The sequence below is a fragment of the Quercus lobata genome, chromosome 6, assembly GCF_001633185.2.
Source record: "Quercus lobata isolate SW786 chromosome 6, ValleyOak3.0 Primary Assembly, whole genome shotgun sequence".
Classification (NCBI taxonomy): domain Eukaryota; kingdom Viridiplantae; phylum Streptophyta; class Magnoliopsida; order Fagales; family Fagaceae; genus Quercus; species Quercus lobata.
Window position 1 is genome coordinate 52,238,162 of NC_044909.1, and position 19,635 is coordinate 52,257,796.

Here is a 19,635-nt window from a genome sequence, read left to right on the forward strand (position 1 = left end):
AATGAACGTTTTTTCTTAAGTCCCTAGTGCAACTCTCTCTCTCTTCCCTCTTACTTCTTTCTCTCCAGTTTTATGTGTGTTCTTCTTTTTTCCCGATCCTCTTCTTCATGTTCTTCTTTTAGTTTATATACTCCCCTGTGCGATCCATCCTCGCCGAACACGTGTAGGTTGTGTCCGGGGGATTTCTTTCTGTCCCATCTGGCACCTCCTGGAACTTCCTATGGGCAGCTGTAAGGCTGCTTCCCTACTGTTCAGGTATCACCTCCACATTAATGCGGCCAGAGAGTTGGTTGAGAGGTCATTAATGCGGAGGCAGCTATAGTTTCAGATATTTGTTTGTCTTATCTCTTTCATCTTTAGTCGGCTACTCTACCCTTTGAGATGATCTAATTCTGAGATCTGATCGCGGTGAGACCACGTCCTGATCGTCCTCGGACGCGATCGTCCTCGGACGCATACTGCCGAGGAGCATGACGTCCTCGGACGGGTACACGGCCTCGGATGGGCCACTGGCCCAACAATCCTCAACCAATTCTGAATCCTATGGGCCTATCAACCGAATGATCCCCACAATAACTCCTCAAAATCCTACTTTTCGACTCCTCAGGAGAAAAGGTGGGTTTTGACGTCATGAGCCTGCACCTGTGCGCATTTCGGGGCATGCCCCTGACGCTTCAGCGCCCAGATTTTGGCAGCATTAAATTCTGACAACTCCCTTGTCTCCCACGTTTGACGGTTAGATCCAAATCAAACGGTAGGGGGCTTCTCTTGCTTTGTGAGCGGGAATTTTGCCGCTCACAATCTTCACATGACTATAAAGGCGTTCCCAAATTGAACCTGTACCTTACCCTTAATAGTTACGCGGTTCCAAGGCCTATACACTGAACCTGCCCTCTTCCAGTCTTCACTGTTCTCCTGGTGACTACAAATAATCGTACGTTGTCCGAGGTCCTTCCTTTGAACCTGTAAGTCCTCTCGAAGCTTTTACCATTTTTATTCAAAATCAAAAAGTTTTTTTTCTCTACTAAGTTTCTTTAGAAAAAATGGGGAAACAGAGGAATCCCTTTCGGTGTCTCGTCGACTCCGAGGAGGGTATTAGAAACTTCTGCTTGAAGTACAATATCCCACCAACGGTAGGGATGAGGTATGCGGCCCAAGGGGAGTGGGTTGACGCCAAGCAAATTGGGGAAGTGGTTATCCCCATGATCGCCTTTATTGAAGGAGGGATGACCATCCCCATGGGTAGTATCACTAGGGGTTACCTTAATTTCTTTAGGCTATCCCCCACCCAATGCGCTCCCAATATGTTTAGGGTTCTGGGGAGTATAGACGCTCTGAATCAGAGAATGGGTCTAAATCTATCCCATCACGACGTGAATTGGGTGTACAGCCTTCACCGCCTAGCTGACCAGGACTACTATCTCAAATCGAGATATCCTGAAGTAAGGTTAATTCAGTGCCTCCCTACTTCAAATAAGCACCTAAAAGAAGATTTCCTCATTTTTTCTGGGGAATGGCATGATGGTCTATCTTGCCCGACAGTGGAGGGAACGCCAGGTGGGTGCGAAGTTATAGACCTATGCTACTTAGCTCATGATCATATTTTAATTACCTTTATTATTTTCGCGTCTCACAACTTTTAACTTTAAAATCAACGGTTTTACAGATAGACGCTACACGAAACCCAATCTCAGATTGGTCAATAAAGCGAGCCTAGACAGATTATTGAGAGCTGAAATATACGTGAACGAGGCTGATGGTCAGCTACGAGCAGCACATTTAATTCTTGGATATACCCCCCTCTCTTTTGGCTTTCAGGCGCCGAAGTGCGTGATTAGGGCACGCGATCCTCGGCTTCGCCGTATCAGTGTTGCCTACGAAGGATTCATCGTTCCAGAGGGTATTCCACTTCCCGAACACACACCTCTCACAGAACCTCTTTTCGTGGCCAGCGTCTCAGCGGGGCTTTCTTCACCCTCACCTTCCCTCAAGAAAAAGGGGACCAATAGGAGAAGGAAAAGGGAAAAAAGCAAGCAAACCGTTGTAACAGTATCGGAATCCACGGACGATTTTGAGATTTTCGATCAGCCCTCAAACCCCGAGGAAAGTTCTGACGAGATGGGGGTACAAAGGACACCCCAGAAAAGCTTAATGGAGCTGATAGGAGGTCAACAGGGAAAGTCTGCACCTGCCCAAACAGTACCATCCCAGGTTTCATCTCTTCCAGCCAGGTCTCCTCCTCCAGTCCCCCGCCACCCTCCTCAATCATCTCCGCAACCAGCACCGCCAAGCACTGCCGAGCAAGAGAAGCGCAGAGAGCAGAAAGGTAAGGGGGTGGTAGATGCGAGCAAATCCCGTCCCACTCGAGAGGAGGATGTCCAACGAGCGGCAAAGCAGCAGAAAACCAGGCAGCCCTCTACGCGGGGCCAAGAGAAATCCGATTCCCCACATCCCGATTCACAAGCGTGGCTGCCAGTTCCTATGCTCGGTGGGGAGCCCCTGCGAGACGATGCCTCTGTAAGGGATTATAACGGCGGCATTGGGTGTCATGTGGCCTCGGCCATAGAGGAGGCCTTATTGCTCCCAAAGGATATGGCTGAGCTAAAGAATGTGAGGAAGAATCAACTCATCCTTGACAATAAACGATATTTGGGCATGGTGAGAAGCTGTCTTTTATACTGTTTCATTCTGTGACTGTTACTTACTAATGCGCACTTTTCATTAACTATAACACTAACTCACCCCCCCCCCCTTTTTATTTTTTACAGATCATCCAAAATACCTTCAAGCTAGATGAGATGCTCAATGCTTGTTCCAACCAGCTAGATGGTGAAAGGAAAAGAAGGGTAATGGCTGTTCAAACCTTGTCCAAATCTGAACAGGATCTAACCGTCGCAAGGAAAAAGCTACAGGTCGAGGAAGAAGCTCGCAAGAGTGCTGAATCGTCATCAGAAGGCTACCAGAAGCAGGCCGAGGAACAGGCCAAGCTTCTGCGCGAGGCGAATGCTGAGCTGAAGAAAACTCAGGAGCAAGTTCTTGTTCTTAAGAAGCATCTAGAAGAAACTCAGAGGTTAAGGGAGAGAGCCGAAAAGCTTAAAGAACAAGCCGAGAAAGCAAAAATCGAGTCTGAGAAGGCAATGGGTGAAGCCGAGCAGAGGGGCTACGAAATCGGGATAGCTGAAACTGAGAAAGCGTTAAGAGCCGAAGTTCCGGAGGTTTGCCGCATCTTCTGTGCGAGAACCTGGAGCGAGGCTCTTAACCATGCTGGGGTTGAAGCCTCATCTGAACTACGTAAGCCAGAGAGCGTATATTACCCTGAAGCGATACGCTCCTCAGCTCCTCAACCACACCAAGCTGATACTCCAGCCCCAGCTATTAACCCCAGCGAGGAGGTTTTATCTCGCAACTCCCCTCCAGGAGCTTCTCCAAACAAATCCACCACTGCTTCGAAGACATATACGGTCTCACAGGGTTTTCAACAAGAATTGGACTCCACAGTTCAATCGGCTGGGGGCATCATCAAGAAGTAAAAAGATAAAAACTGCTTTGTAATTTTAATTTAGACACTTAGTAGAGGACTTTCTCGCTTACTTTCTTATCATTCTGATGGTTCTAAGTTATCTTTACACTTACTTACTTTGTCGTTGTAATTTTGGATGGATTCATTTCAGACGCCTCTCTTATTGTACGCCAATCTTGCATTCGAAGCTCTCTCTCTTTCTGACTCCTTAACGAATGTTCATAGGGCATTACTTTTACTAAGATTATGATTTAGAAAACTCATCACCACTCTTTCTGCCATTTAATAATTCAATGCACAACTTAGCAGGTAAGTTTCTACCGAATTAGTGGTCTAAGGATTTGATAAAACATAGTTTCTGTTTAGCAATTCAGTATGAATGACAGGATGTTAATTTCCACTAAGTTTGCGATCCAGGGACCTGGCATAACTCAGTTTCTGTTTAACAATTAAGTATGAATGATAGGATGTTAATTTCCACTAAGTTTGCGATCCAAGGACCTGGCATAACTCAGTTTCTGTTTAACAATTCAGTATGAATGATAGGATGTTAATTTCCACTAAGTTTGCGATCCAAGGACCTGGCATAACTCAGTTTCTGTTTAACAATTCAGTATGAATGATAGGATGTTAATTTCCACCAAGTTTGCGATCCAAGGACCTGGCATAACTCAGTTTCTGTTTAACAATTCAGTATGAATGATAGGATGTTAATTTCCACTAAATTTGCGATCCAAGGACCCGGCATAACTCAGTTTCTGTTTAACAATTCAGTATGATAGGATGTTAATTTCCACTAAGTTTGCGATCCGAGGACCCGGCATAACTCAGTTTCTGTTTAACAATTCAGTATGATAGGATGTTAATTTCCACTAAGTTTGCGATCCGAGGACCCGGCATAACTCAGTTTCTGTTTAATAATTCAGTATGATATGACAGGATGCGGGACTCATAGAATGCATATTTGACGTAAGTTAAAAGAGAATATTTGAATTAAAACTTCTTTACTAATAATAATACCTTCTGAGATTATTTACATTCCAAGGATGGAGTACAGGTTTTTCGTCTAGATCCTCTAGATAATAAGCTCCTATTCCAGCTACAGAAGTAATTCGATACGGTCCCTCCCAATTGGGTCCCAGTTTTCCCCAACTTGGATTCTTAGTGGCCCCCAGGACCTTTCTCAGCACCAGATCGCCTATGGCTAACGGCCTCATCCTCACATTGTTATCGTAGCACTGCTTGAGTTTGTGCTGGTAGTAAGCTAGCCGAACCATCGCGCTTTCCCTTCGTTCTTCAATCAGGTCTAAACTTTTTTCCAACATCGCATCATTATTACTCGAAGAGAATGCACTGGTCTTTAGTGTCGGGAATCCAGTTTCCAGCAGAATAACGGCCTCGGCTCCATAGGTCATGGAGAAAGGAGTTTCTCCCGTCGAACGCCGGGGCGTTGTCCGATACGTCCAAAGCACATGTGGGAGTTCCTCCACCCATCTTCCTTTCGCGTCGTCTAGTCTCTTCTTAAGCCCATGGACAATGACTTTGTTAACAGTTTCAGCCTGCCCATTGCCTTGCGGATAAGCTGGAGTGGAATATCTGTTTCTTATTACCAGTTCTGAACAGTATTTCCTAAAGGCATTGCTATCGAACTGGAGCCCGTTGTCCGAAACAAGAGCTCGTGGGATTCCAAATCGCGTAACAATGTTCTTCCAGACAAACTTCTTCACATCTACGTCCCGGATGTTCGCCAAGGGCTCAGCTTCAACCCATTTAGTAAAGTAGTCTGTGCCGACCAGCAGGTACTTCTTGTTTCCTATAGCTTTAGGAAAAGGGCCGACAATGTCCAGCCCCCACTGTGCAAAGGGCCAAGGGCTTGAGAGTGGGTTAAGAACTCCTCCAGGTTGGTGGATATTCGGAGCATATCTTTGACACTGATCGCACTTCCTAACGTACTCCTGCGCTTCTTTCTGCATATTCGGCCACCAATAACCTTGCGTTAGTGCTCGGCATGACAGGGATCTTCCTCCTGTGTGGCCTCCACAAATACCCTCATGCAACTCTTCCAGGATTAATTCTGCTGTCTCAGGAGACACGCAGAGCAGGTATGGCCCAGAGAAGGACTGTCTATATAGCTTTTTATCTTCGGATAACCAGTACCGAGGTGCTCTCCTTCGTATTTTCTCAGCTTCTACCTTATCTTCGGGCAACACATCACTGTCGAGAAATTTTAATATAGGGTCAATCCAGCACGGCGTCAAACTAGCTTGACGAACTTGGCAAATCTCCTTTTCTAGTGAAGTGGGAGTATGCAAGTCTTCCACGATAATTACCCGTGGGAAATTTCGTGCTGAGGAGGTGGCAAGGGTCGCTAAGGAGTCTGCGTGGGTATTCTCACCTCGTGGAATATGTAATACGTCGAATGACTCGAACTCCGTTCGCATATGCCTAACCCGGTTCAGATACCCTTGCATCCTTGGGTCTCTGGCCTCCAACTCTCCAGTCACCTGGCCAACGACCAGCTTCGAGTCCGAGAACAGTTTCACTGCCTTTCCACCCATTTTATGGACCATGCTCATTCCCATTATCAAAACTTTGTACTCTGATTCATTGTTAGTAGCTGAGAATCCCAGCCTTAGCGACTTCTCGATGATGACCTCTTCGGGAGATATCAGGACCAATCCCAGTCCAGCTCCCCGTTGGTTTGCGGCCCCATCCACGTATACCTTCCATACCGGCCCTCCTGGCGCGGATATTATGCCAACCGATTTTTCATCCATGTGATCTTGATTCCTGCTAACTTCCTCAGGGCACTCAGCGAATTCAGCTACTAGATCGGCGAGTACTTGACCCTTCACAGAGGTGCGGGGCATGTATTTGATGTCAAAAGCACCCAGAATCGTTCCCCACTTGGCAATTCTGCCGGTATAGTCAGCACTTCTAAGTATGGATTTGAGAGGCAATTGGGTCAAAACGACTACAGTGTGAGCTTGAAAATAGTGTGGAAGTTTACGTGTCGCATGGACGACTGCCAGTATGGCCTTCTCTAACGACAGATATCTCACCTCCGCTTCATGGAGGGATTTACTTACATAATATACCGGCCTCTGGACGCCATTGTCTTCTCGCATCAAGACGAAACTGACTGCGTGTGGAGCTACCGCCAGATAGGCATACAACATCTCATCCACTTCAGGGCTAGACATGATCGGCGGTTTGGATAAATAATTTTTCAACTGCTGGAACGCCTCAACACACTCCTCGGTCCATTCGAATCCCTGCCACTTATGTAACAGACGGAAAAAAGGACGACACCTTTCGGCTGACCTGGAGATGAATCGGTTTAACGCAGCAGTCATCCCCGTCAACCTCTGCACTTCCTTTGGATTCCGGGGCGCTTGCAAATTGTTAATAGCCCTAATCTGATCTGGATTAACCTCAATCCCCCTATGGGTCACCATGTACCCCAAGAATTTTCCGGAACCTACACCAAAGGAGCACTTTGAAGCATTCAGGCGCAACCTGTGTTCTCTCAGTATCCCGAAGATGCTAGTGAGGTCCTCCACATGTTCAGTCACTACCTTGCTTTTCACTACCATGTCATCAATATAAACTTCAATACTTCTGCCCAACTGTGGCTCGAACATTTTCGTCATCATGCGTTGGTAGGTAGATCCAGCATTTTTCAGACCGAAAGGCATCACCTTGTAATGGTAGTTCCCAACCGGGGTCACGAAAGCGGTCTTTTCTTGATCATCGGCGGCTAACGGTATTTGGTGATACCCCTAAAAGGCATCCAAGAAGCTCATCCTAGGGTGGCCCACGGTCGCATCCACTAGCTGGTCAATCTTTGGCATAGGAAATGGGTCTTTGGGGCACGCCTTATTGAGATCCGTGAAATCCACGCACACTCGCCACTTCCCCGTCTTCTTCTTCACTACCACCGTATTGGCCAGCCATTGGGGGTAAAAGACTTCTTTAATAGCCCCAGCCTGTTTGAGCTTGGCAACTTCACTTCGGACTGCCTCGGCATGCTCTTTCGATGGTCGCCGAGGAATTTGCCTTCTGGGGGGAACGGCAGGGTTTACATTGAGTCGGTGACAAATAAAACTTGGGTCTACTCCTGGAGCCTCATACGGGTCCCATACAAAGACGTCCACATTAGTTCGGAGGAACTCCAGCAAACTCGCTTTCTCTTGCAGAGGCAACTTGGCCCCAACCCGAAAGAATTTCTCTGGATCATCAGCAACGGTCACCTTCTCCAGATCTTCACACTCTACCCCATTGGTTGGTACGTCTAAACCTGATGCTGGGATCTTTAATTGCTATGACTCATTATCGGCTGTAGCCGAGGTTTCTGCCTCAGGCCGATGCCGTATAGCCGCTACTTGGCATTGCCGAGCAGCCGCTTGGTTCCCTACTATCTCCAGCACTTGGTCTCCGGACGGGTACTTCACCTTCTGATGCAGGGTAGATGAAACCGCTTTAAGTGTGTGAAGCCAGGGTCTGCCCAGGATAGCCGTATACGGAGAAAAAACATCTACGACAATAAAATCCACCTCCACCACCTCCGTGCCTGACTGCACGGGCAGCCTGATTAGCCCCATGGGAGTGACTAACCTTCCCTCAAAACTGACCAGAGGGGAATTATAGGTTGTCAAGTCCTGCTGCTTCAAACCTAGCCCCTTGTACAAATCCGGATACATCACATCCGCCGCACTTCCCTGATCAATCATCACCCTTCGGACATCGTACCCACTGATCCTCAGCGTTACCACCAAGGCATCCTCATGGGGTTGTATGGTTCCCTCCAAATCTTCGTCTGAAAAACCCAAAACCAAGGGGACACGCTTCTTGGCTCTCTTCCATGCTTGAGAACGATCCTCGGCCGGGGATCGGGACACCGACAACACTCTGGTGGGGCAAGATCCAGTCCTCCCTGGGGCCGCAAAGATGACGTTGATTGTACCCCGAGGGAGCCTTGATGAAGCATCCCCACGCACCTCGGAACCTGCTTGGCTCGCCCTTCCACTAGAGTGATGCAAGAGCTGCCTTAATTTTCCTTCCCGGACCAACTGCTCCAAATGGTCCCATAAATTTCTGCAGTTGTCTGTCGTGTGTCCATGGTCCTGATGGTAATGGCAATACAAACTCGGGTTGCGTTTTGTAGGCTCTCCTGCCATCCTGTTAGGCCATTTGAAAAATGGCTCATCCTTTATCTTCTCCAAAACCTGCTGAACAGGCTCCCGAAATACCGCATTAACGACCTGGGCGTCTGCCGAGACCGACTGGCCAACAAAGTCCCGCCTTGGTCGGTTGTTATTATAACGATCCGACCTGAAATCCCTCCTCTCCTGAGGGATCATCTTGGCCTTTCCTTTCCCCTGAAGCTGATCCTCCTCTATCCTTTTGTACTTCTCTATTCTGTCCATCAGTTGGCGCACACTGGTAACAGGTTTACCCGTCAAGGATTTCCTCAAGTCGTGATCAGCTGGGAGGCCGGCTTTGAAAGTAGTTATGGCCACAGCGTCATTCTTCCCTCCTATTTCGTTGAACATCTCCCAGTACCTATCCGAATAACTCTTGAGAGTCTCGCCCTCTCGCATAGACAAGGTCAACAAGGACCCCAGCGGCAAAGGAGTCCTGCTGCATGTAATAAAACGAGCACCAAAAGCCTGGGTCAGTGCTTTGAAAGATCCAATAGAGTTGGCCCTTAAGCCATTGAACCACCTCATCGCCGTCGGACCCAAGCTCGACGGAAAAATCTTGCACATCAGGGCATCATCCCTGGAATGAATAGCCATCTTCTGGCTGTAATAGCTTACATGTTCCACCGGATCCGAATGGCCATCATACAGAGAGAACGTAGGTTGATTGAACCGCCGAGGATGGGTAGCATCATCTATGCTTCTTGTAAAGGGTGACCTGGAAATTTGACTCAAGGCTTTGTTCATGGCATCGTTTCCCAAGCCCCTACTAGTTGGACTTTTACGCCTACGCCTATGGCGACGCTCCTCTTCGTAGGAGAAAGTCTCACTCTGCGGAGTTCTCGATCTCCGCCTGTAGCTAGTTCCATCCGACTCCCCGGATGATAGTTCGGAGCGAGGTGGGGAACGCTCCCGTCGTGCATGGCGTAACTCTCTCTTCAAGTCCGCAATTTCACGTTGCAGATCCCCATCATGCTTCACGTGGGAAACGTGACTCTTCCCGCGTGTACGGGTTCTCGTGGTGTGAGTAGTATGTATGCTCCCCTCTTGGACTTCCCTCCGTTCGGGACTTTTTCGAGGACCACCATGCTGAGAGCCCCTTGACTCCGCCTGATGCGGGCTGATATCACCCTGATGCAGCCCCGCTGCGGGGTGAGGCAGTTCCACTCCTTCCATCGAAAACGTTGTATCGGAGGTTGTACAAGCTAACACAAGCTCTTCCCACAGACGGCGCCAATTGTAAGGACACAATTTGGTGACGAACCTAAACAGTATTGGGTTCGTACGTAAAAGGCCCAGACAATATGATTTGTAGAGCGTGGGTGTAAAGAACTAGGTTAACTGTGGTATCTACCTCCAAGATTTTCTCTCAAGCCCATACAAGGTTTTCCTTCCTTTTCGTTGGTACAATGAACGTTTTTTCTTAAGTCCCTAGTGCAACTCTCTCTCTTTTCTCTTACTTCTTTCTCTCCAGTTTTATGTGTGTTCTTCTTTTTTCTCGATCCCCTTCTTCATGTTCTTCGTTTAGTTTATATACTCCCCTTCGCGATCCATCCTCGCCGAACACGTGTAGATTGTGTCCGGGGGATTTCTTTCTGTCCCATCTGCACCTCCTGGAACTTCCTATGGGCAGCTGTAAGGCTGCTTCCCTACTGCTCAGGTATCACCTCCACATTAATGCGGCCAGAGAGTTGGTTGAGAGGTCATTAATGCGGAGGCAGCTATAGTTTCAGATATTTGTTTGCCTTATCTCTTTCATCTTTAGTCGGCTACTCTACCCTTTGAGATGACCTAATTCTGAGATCTGATCGCGGTGAGACCACGTCCTGATCGTCCTCGGACGATTTAGTCGGCTACTCTACCCTTTGAGATGACCTAATTCTGAGATCTGATCGCGGTGAGACCACGTCCTGATCGTCCTCGGACGCGATCGTCCTCAGACGCATACTGCCGAGGAGCATGACGTCCTCGGACGGGTACACGGCCTCGGATGGGCCACTGGCCCAACAATCCTCAACCAATTCTGAATCCTATGGGCCTATCAACCGAATGATCCCCACAATTATTATTATTATTTTTTTGGAAAAATGAAAGATATAAAAGTACTGACTATATCCAGAAATTAATTTTTAATACAAATAAGTTAATACTTTAAACATTTGTTGGTTTTCACAAATAACATTTTTTGGAAAATTGACTTGTTTTCTTATGCTTGGTAGCAATCATGATATTGAGTCAAAAAAACATTTTCATGTACGAAGTTTATTTGCAGTGGTTTGGTAAGTATGTAACATTATGGAAATTGACTTGTTTTCTTATGCTTGGTAGCAATCATGATATTGAGTCAAAAAAACATTTTCATGTACGAAGTTTATTTGCAGTGGTTTGGTAAAAAAAGTGTTTTTCGTTGCTCAAAAAAAGTGTTTTTCGTTGACTAGTATTTTTGCCACACCAAATACCATAAAATGTGGGAAATGTTTTCTACATAAACAATTATTGCTTAAAACAAATCCTAAATTGGTTTCGCGAGATGCATTAATTTCTTGAATTTAAAATAATCAAAAAATTTCATATTATTGGTTCTAATTAGCTCAATTGGTAATGTGGGGCCCAAATGATTTATGGGCCAGGCCCATCTACCCGGGGAAAATCCGAAGGCCCAAGCCGAGGAGGGCTATGGCCCAAGCTCGACAAAATAGCCTGTGGATATCGCCGAGGACGGCTCAGTCCTCGGCAGACCTAAAGTTTCCCCCCCTGAAAGAAGGGTAAAAACGGTATAGGACCGAAACCAGGACGAAAGATCTAAAATATCCAGGGAAAGCTGCCCTTACTGCCATTCAATGCTCTGAACCTGACAGAGCCGCATTCGTTGGCTTTTACAACCACCCCCAACGACTTTGAATATGGGCTGATGGGACAAGTATCAATTTTGGAAAGGTTGACCCTATACGTGGACGAAGGACAATGAACGCAGGCGAATATAAAAAGGAAAGATAAGTAACCTAGAGAGGAGGTTGGGAAAAATGGCCAAAAACCAGAGCCTCCCAGCCCACCTCCAGGAGAAAGACTCCAGGGGTGAAGGAAAACTTAAACTTGTACGAACACCGTGAAAAACCCACCGCCTGTCGATCAAGGCCTAGCCTTCCAAACCCACGCTCTACAAATGATATTGTTAGGGGCCTTTTCACGTGCGAACCCGACACTGTTACGGTCCGCCACGAATCGCGTCCTTACAATTGGCGCCGTCTGTGGGAAAGGCTTGTGTGTTGGTATAGGAAGTGGGTCGATAGAGTTTTTTCGTTATATCTAACCGTTGGTTATAGAGTTCTAGTATAAAGTTCTGTTAGGGACTACGTTTCTTGACTAGGGGCTTGGTTGAGGAGCTAACTCCCTTAAAGCCAAGGTCCCCCGTAAAGAGCAAACTAGGCACTTGGTAGTGTTAACCATATGGATAAACTCTAGGGGCTTGGCTGAGGAGCTAACTCCCCTAAAGCCAAGATCCCACACAAAGAGAAAACTAGGTTTTGGACAGAACCAAGGCATTGCATAGTCCACGGACTCAAGTCTCTGGGAAACACAACTACTGGATTGTGGAAAACTAGTTTTGGGACAGACAAAGGCATTGCATAGTCCCGGACATCAAGCCTCTGGGGAAACCAACTCCTGGATGCTGGAAAAAACAGTTTTTGACAGAACCAAGGCATTGCATAGTCCACGGACTCAAGCCCTCGGGGAAACCAACTACCTGGATGAGGAAAAACTAGGTTTTGGACAGACCAAGGCATTGCATAGTCCTCGGACTCAAGCCTCTGGGGAAACCAACTACCTGGACGAGGAAAACTAGGTTTTTGGACAGAACCAAGGCATTGCATAGTCCACGGACTCAAGCCTCTGGGGAAACCAAATACCTGGATGAGGAAAACTGGGTTTTGGACAGAACCAAGGCATTGCATAGTCCACGGACTCAAGCCTCTGGGGAAACCAACTATCTGGATGTGGAAAACTAGGTTTTGACAGAACCAAGGCATTGCATAGTCCTCGGACTCAAGCCTCTGGGGAAACCAACTACCTGGATGTGGAAAACTTGGTTTTGGACAGAACCAAGGCATTGCATAGTCCACGGACTCAAGCCTCTGGGGAAACCAACTACCTGGATGAGGAAAACTGGGTTTTGGACAGAACCAAGGCATTGCATAGTCCCGGACTCAAGCCTCTGGGGAAACCAACTATCTGATGTGGAAAACTAGGTTTTGGACAAACCAAGGCATTGCATAGTCCTCGGACTCAAGCCTCTGGGGAAACCAACTACCTGGATGAGGAAAACTAGGTTTTGGACAGAACCAAGGCATTACATAGTCCACAGACTCAAGCCTCTGGGGAAACCAACTACCTGGATGAGGAAAACTAGGTTTTGGACAGAACCGAGGCATTGCATAGTCCACGGACTCAAGCCTCTGGGGAAACCAACTACCTGGATGGGGAACCAACTATTTAAAAAAAAAAAAACTATGGCACATAAACCTCGAAATCCATCCGAAGAGAACTCCGCGTTAACAGATGGGTTAATACCTTGGTTGCGCGGAGCCCTCGGTCTATCCTCGGATCCCCAGTATCAAAGGGGTTGATGCGATACGGGGCAACATATTACCCAAAAGCACAACCAAAGCCCCTCGCTACTCGGCTACCCTCTCGGACGAATGACTTAGAGTTTATCGTTCTCGGACATCGCTCTAGCATGCATCGCACAGCACTCAGCGGTTATCCCGGTTAGTTCCAAGAGTTTAATTTATTGATGATTAACTTTGTTATGCTCGATAATATTTATAAGTTTAAACTAGTAGGAATCTGTGTTACGGCATTTTTCTGCCTAGAATATCATTAAGGACAAGCTTATATTTAATATTCATGCATAAAGTAGTGGTTACGGAGAAGAGAGATATGTATAGAGAAATAGACACATATTTTATTAAGACAAAGGAACAGTACAGTGTACAATGGAACGCTGAAACAAAGCCTACATCGAAGCTAACTACGTAAGTAACGAAGAATACAAGAGAGTGAAGATAAAGCCGAGGAGGTAGCACAGATGAGAAGTTGGCTACTGCCTCGAGACCTTATTCCTCCTCAGTGCTTTTGCACGCCCATTACTCAGGCAGCAAAAGAACCCAACTTGGGGCCTGCACCGGTACAGAAAAGGTGTAGGGAACCTGACCTCAGGCTAACACCATCTACAGAAAAGGTGCAGGGAGCCGGAAGTTGGGAAGCCCCCGCAAAAATTTGCCTGCTACAAGGCAGACGGCGCTGATGGCGGAAATTCCTTTTTCTGACATACCAGAAATCTGGCATGACCAGAACCTGCTTCGGATTTTGATTAAAAGAAGGAGGAATATCATCTTCCTCCTGTCAAGACGGAGGACTGGCTTGAATCTGTGCCATCCTTGTCCGTACCATATCACCTTGAGGATTCGGTGCCTCTGAAGCGTGCGGAGACAGTTCATCCCCATCCAAGCCTCAAACATCTTGCTTTGAGGCAGTGGCGCTAGAAAGAGAGATCGCGGATATGGAAGAAATATAGTTCTGAAGGGAACAGGAGAGTTCATGTGCAAGTGAAGTGATCCCCTATCCCATTTATACCCAGAAGTAAACCGGTGGCATTTAATTCGCGCAGCGTCCCAAGGAACGCTACAGACAAAACGTCTCTGGCTCGATTTCCAACGTCGTCTGCAACCCTGAGGTTAAAGGAGTCTCGAGAAGGCGCACCTCGAACACTGGGGCGCCAAGAAGTACCGCGTGATCAAAGACTACGGAAATACCTCTCAATTTGTGGGCCCAGTAAATTCGCGGCCCAGGCCCGTTCAGCATATGGGCCTAGGGACAGAACCAAGGCCTTACATGGTCCTCAGACTCAAGCCTATGGGGAAACCAAGTAAAAAAAAAAAAAAATCACAAGTTTTGGACAGAACCAAGGCCTTGCATGGTCCTCGGACTCAAGCCTATGGGGAAACCAAGTACAAAAAAATAAAAATCACAAGTTTTGGACAGAACCAAGGCCTTGTATGGTCCTCGGACTCAAGCCTATGGGGAAACCAAGTACAAAAAGTTATAAAAATTACAAGTTTTGGACAGAACCAAGGCCTTGTATGGTCCTCAGACCCAAGCCAATGGGGAAACCAAATACTAGGATAAGAAAAGGTTTGAATCTCGTAAGATGGGTTACTTGATAAACATGTCAGGTCACTTCATCCACGGCTTAAACACCATAAAAGGTTAAGGCCATAAAGGTGTAAGGAAAGTGGTGGAACGCCCCAGCACTTAGTCATATAAGAAGGCTGTTCATTTGGTGGGTGAGATATCTTCAAATGGTTATTCCTCACATGACATCAAGCCTTCGTTTTTCTCCTCGGCTAGCATGGGGTAAGTATTACTCTTCATTGATTGACCTTATTGTGCCAAGCATTTCTATTAAAGTTATGGCGACGTCTTTTTATTATCAAGAATTTTGGTCTTAGTCGTCATTGATTTAGATGTTATATTATTATGCCGAGCAGCGTTTGTAGACTTAAAAAAAAGGCATATAGACAAAACATGCGAAATAAAATAACAACGATTTTTATTAATACGAAAAATTATTACAACGTACAAAGAGGGGCTCGAACGAGCCTATACAAAATGTGAACTGCCTAAGCGACAATTACATCTGTAGTACAGATAAGTAAACTGTCAGGCGTCTTTTAAACTCGTCTTCAAAGTCTCTCCAATCTTTGCCTCAATACTGCTCATATTATGATAAGAACCTTCCTTGGGAAGAAATGACGGAGAAGGAAATAGTAAGGAAGAAATCAATGAAGAAGATGGAGGAGATGAATGAAGAAGATAGAGGACATGAGTAAAGAAGGAGGAGAAGAAGAGAGAAGAGATGAAAAGAAAGAAAAAGGAGCAAAAGAGGGAGAAGTGAAAGCACCAGGATGGAACTGGTGCTGGGAAGACTAAGAAAGGGAGACGGAGGATAGCACCAGTGAAGGAAGAGAGGAAGAAGTAGAGACACTTAGTCCCTGCCTCGATCCTGACTCCCAACACACTGGAGCCATACTAGGTATGCTCATAGGAGAGCGGTTGGTACTGATGATGGGTGTTCTCGACTCAGTCACGCCGAAAGTTTGACGTGACAAGTCCCTGCTTCGGATTTTGACTGAAAGAAGGGTGAGGTTGATTTTGAGTCTTCGCCATCCCTGTCCCGATCGAGCCATAATGAGCTTTATTGGAACATGGCGTTTATGGGAGGGGTTTGGCTCCTGCATCACTCGTTGTTATGATAAAGTGTATCACGATTTAGTTTGTGAACCAGTGGGTAAAATGAACCCTAGGGGAGGCCAAGTATTTCAAATCTCAGAAGGATGGGAAGGAATTCTTTACAAAAACAATAACCTCCGCCCTTCCTTCTTATACTGAGGGTGGAGCGGGAGACATTTAATAGGTTCAGATATCCAAAGGAATCTGCCAACACAAACATGCCGGTTCCGTTTCTCCACCCCATCAAAACAAACCACCGAATTAAAGTAGTCTCGTAAATAGTGGTAATTAAAAGCACGTTTTGGGATGCCCAAACGATAAGAGCGCATCAAGCGCGAAATCAAAAAGCTGTCTCATAGACCGGCGCATTTCTTGGACAGATGAGGAGCCGCCAGCATTATTAAAAGGCCAAATTGATTGGGCCGTAGGAAGAGGTTTGGCATCACCAAAACCCCCCTTTCCAACCAAGAGGTTGGACAGCCGGGTTTTGAGGGGCTATTGTGGGGCCCAAATGATTTATGGGCCAGGCCCATCTACCCGGGGAAAATCCGAAGGCCCAAGCCGAAGAGGGCTATGGCCCAAGCTCGACAAAATAGCCTGTGGATATCGCCGAGGACGGCTCAGTCCTCGGCAAACCTAAAGTTTCCCCCCCTGAAAGAAGGGTAAAAACGGTATAGGACCGAAACCAGGACGAAAGATCTAAAATATCCAGGGAAAGCTGCCCTTACTGCCATTCAATGCTCTGAACCTGACAGAGCCGCATTCGTTGGCTTTTACAACCACCCCCAACGACTTTGAATATGGGCTGATGGGACAAGTATCAATTTTGGAAAGGTTGACCCTATACGTGGACGAAGGACAATGAACGCAGGCGAATATAAAAAGGAAAGATAAGTAACCTAGAGAGGAGGTTGGGAAAAATGGCCAAAAACCAGAGCCTCCCAGCCCACCTCCAGGAGAAAGACTCCAGGGGTGAAGGAAAACTTAAACTTGTACGAACACCGCGAAAAACCCACCGCCTGTCGATCAAGGCCTAGCCTTCCAAACCCACGCTCTACAAATGATATTGTTAGGGGCCTTTTCACGTGCGAACCCGACACTATTACGGTCCGCCATGAATCGCGTCCTTACAGGTAAAATTTCTGATAATTGAATTAGAGATCTGAGGTTCAATTACCACCTACACCAAAAATTGATTGATGTCTTAGTCTGATAATAAATGGTTATTATAAAAAATAGACGTCATAGATTGAAACTCTCTAAAATAAAATTCATATATTATTAAGGTGAAATACTATGATAGATATAAACATGAAAGTGGATGTTAGTAGGGCTGTTTACAGGTCGGGCCGGGTCGGGTTTGTACCCAACCCAAATTCAACCCAAATGCATTGGGTGGAGAAATCTTTAACCCACAACCAACCCAAATAGAGTTTCAAATCTGCCAATTCGGGTCGTATCGGTTTCAAATTCATATTGGTCAATTTTTGGTTTGCTACAATGGAGCGAAATCTGGCCGGATTTTGGCCAAAATATTGCCGGATCTCGTCAAATTTGACCTGATCTAACGAGATCTAGCCAATATCTCATCCAGATTTATAAAGATCGAGCCAAGATCCTGATGGATTTGTCGAGATCTGGTCGAAATCTCCCTATATCGTCGGACTAAGAGTTTGGACTTAAGGGTTTTTGGCCGAAACTCGTGATTTTCAACAGGGAAAGAACAACTCATCGAGCAAGTCGGGTTCGTTGGTTTCTTAGATAGCCAACCCGCAACTCGAACCAACAGTCTCAAGTCCTAGCGCTGGCAACCCACATCCGACTGAAACAGAGCTTTGATCGGGCGGTTTTCGAGTGAAGAACTTCGGGTTTCAGGCGGTTCTTTGGGTCCGGGCGGGTCGTGGATAGCCCTAGATGTTAGACCAATCATATCTTGTCATGCCATATAAGTACTTGTGATTTTTCTTTAAAGTGTTTTTACTTTAGCATACGTATTGGGACAATTAATTGATCAATTGCATTTTTTTAAAATTAACAATTAGTGGTGTCTAGCCTCTGGTCAACACTACTATAAAAAAAATGGTGGGTAGAGAGTATGGTAGAGTGTGAGGACTGAGGAATCCCACCATACCCAAACAGAAAGCGATAGCTCTCTGCATCGAATCGATTTAGTGACCTCTAGGGGTGATGGTGAGCATACCAGGCTCCAGCACGATCAATTGCTATCTGCTTTGTTGGATATTATTATTTTTATATTTTGTGCACTTTAAATGGACAAACAAACAAGAAGGGCATGTTGTAACTCGTATAACGTATTCTTATCCTTTTTTTCGCTAAGGTTTCTCTAGTGGCAATTGAAAAATATCTAGTATCAATTGTGTGATTCACCCTTGTCACATGCCAAAATACAGAAAAGCTCCAAACCCGTTACCTATGAGAGGGAGCAAAATTAAGGAAGCCCTTGACGGGGTCTGTTGGAGAAAGTTGGGAAATGGGTTTCCAAGATGAAAAAAAAAAAAAAAAAAAAAAAAAAATCTAGTATCACACATTTTTTTGTGCCACAATTTTGTCATTAACTATAATGTGTGAGCCTATGAGTGGTGGAAAAAAAAGTAGTGGGTTTTTTGTAAAAGTGATAAGTAATTAATTACAGTCTACTACATAAATTAGTTGTAGAAAAATGTGTGATAATAAAATTACTCTTCCAAAATTAGCTAAAGCTATATGCTAAAAGATTTTTAATCAGGTCAAAAAAATTTAGTTAATTTTTTTTTTTTTTTGGAAAAATGAAAGATATAAAAGTATTAACTATATCCAGAAATGAATTTTTAATACAAATAAGTTAATACTTATGTTTTTTTTTTTTTTTGAGAATTAGTTAATACTTACGTTGGTTTTCACAAATAACATTTATTGGAAAATTCGCTTGTTTTCTTATGCTTGGTAGCAATCATGATATCGAGTCAAAATAAATTTTCATGTATGAAGTTTAATTTGCAGTGGTTTGTTAAGTATGTAACATTTTAAGGAAATTATTTTTCACTCTAGTAAGTTTGTTTTTCGGTACTCAAAAAAAGTGTTTTTCATTGACTAGTATTTTTGCCATACCAAATACCATAAAAATGTGGGAAATGTTTTCTACATCAACAAATATTGCTTAAAACAAACTCTAATTTGGTTTCGCGAGATGCATTAATTTCTTGAGTTTAAAATAACCAAAAAATTTCGTATTGTGAATTCTAGTTAGCTTAACTAATAAAATCTCTTATAGTTGAATAAGAGATTCGAGGTTTAATCCTCTGCCTACATAAAAAACCGATTGATATCTTAATTTGATAATAAAGAGTTATCATCACAAGTGGACACTATAAGTTAAAACTATCTCAAAAAAAAAAAAAATTCATATTTGTTTAAGGTGATATATACTATCAGAGGTGGAGGGAGGGAGGGAGGGGGGTGGGGGTAGGTGCCCCCGAACTTCCAAATTTTTTCACTGCTAATATAGTACATATATCATTATGCCCTCCCTAACAAAAGAAGACACTGGGCTTAGTTGTGCACAAAAAGCAAATTCTATTGCTATAAGAAATCATGTGAGAGACCTGCCTAATAATGATTTGA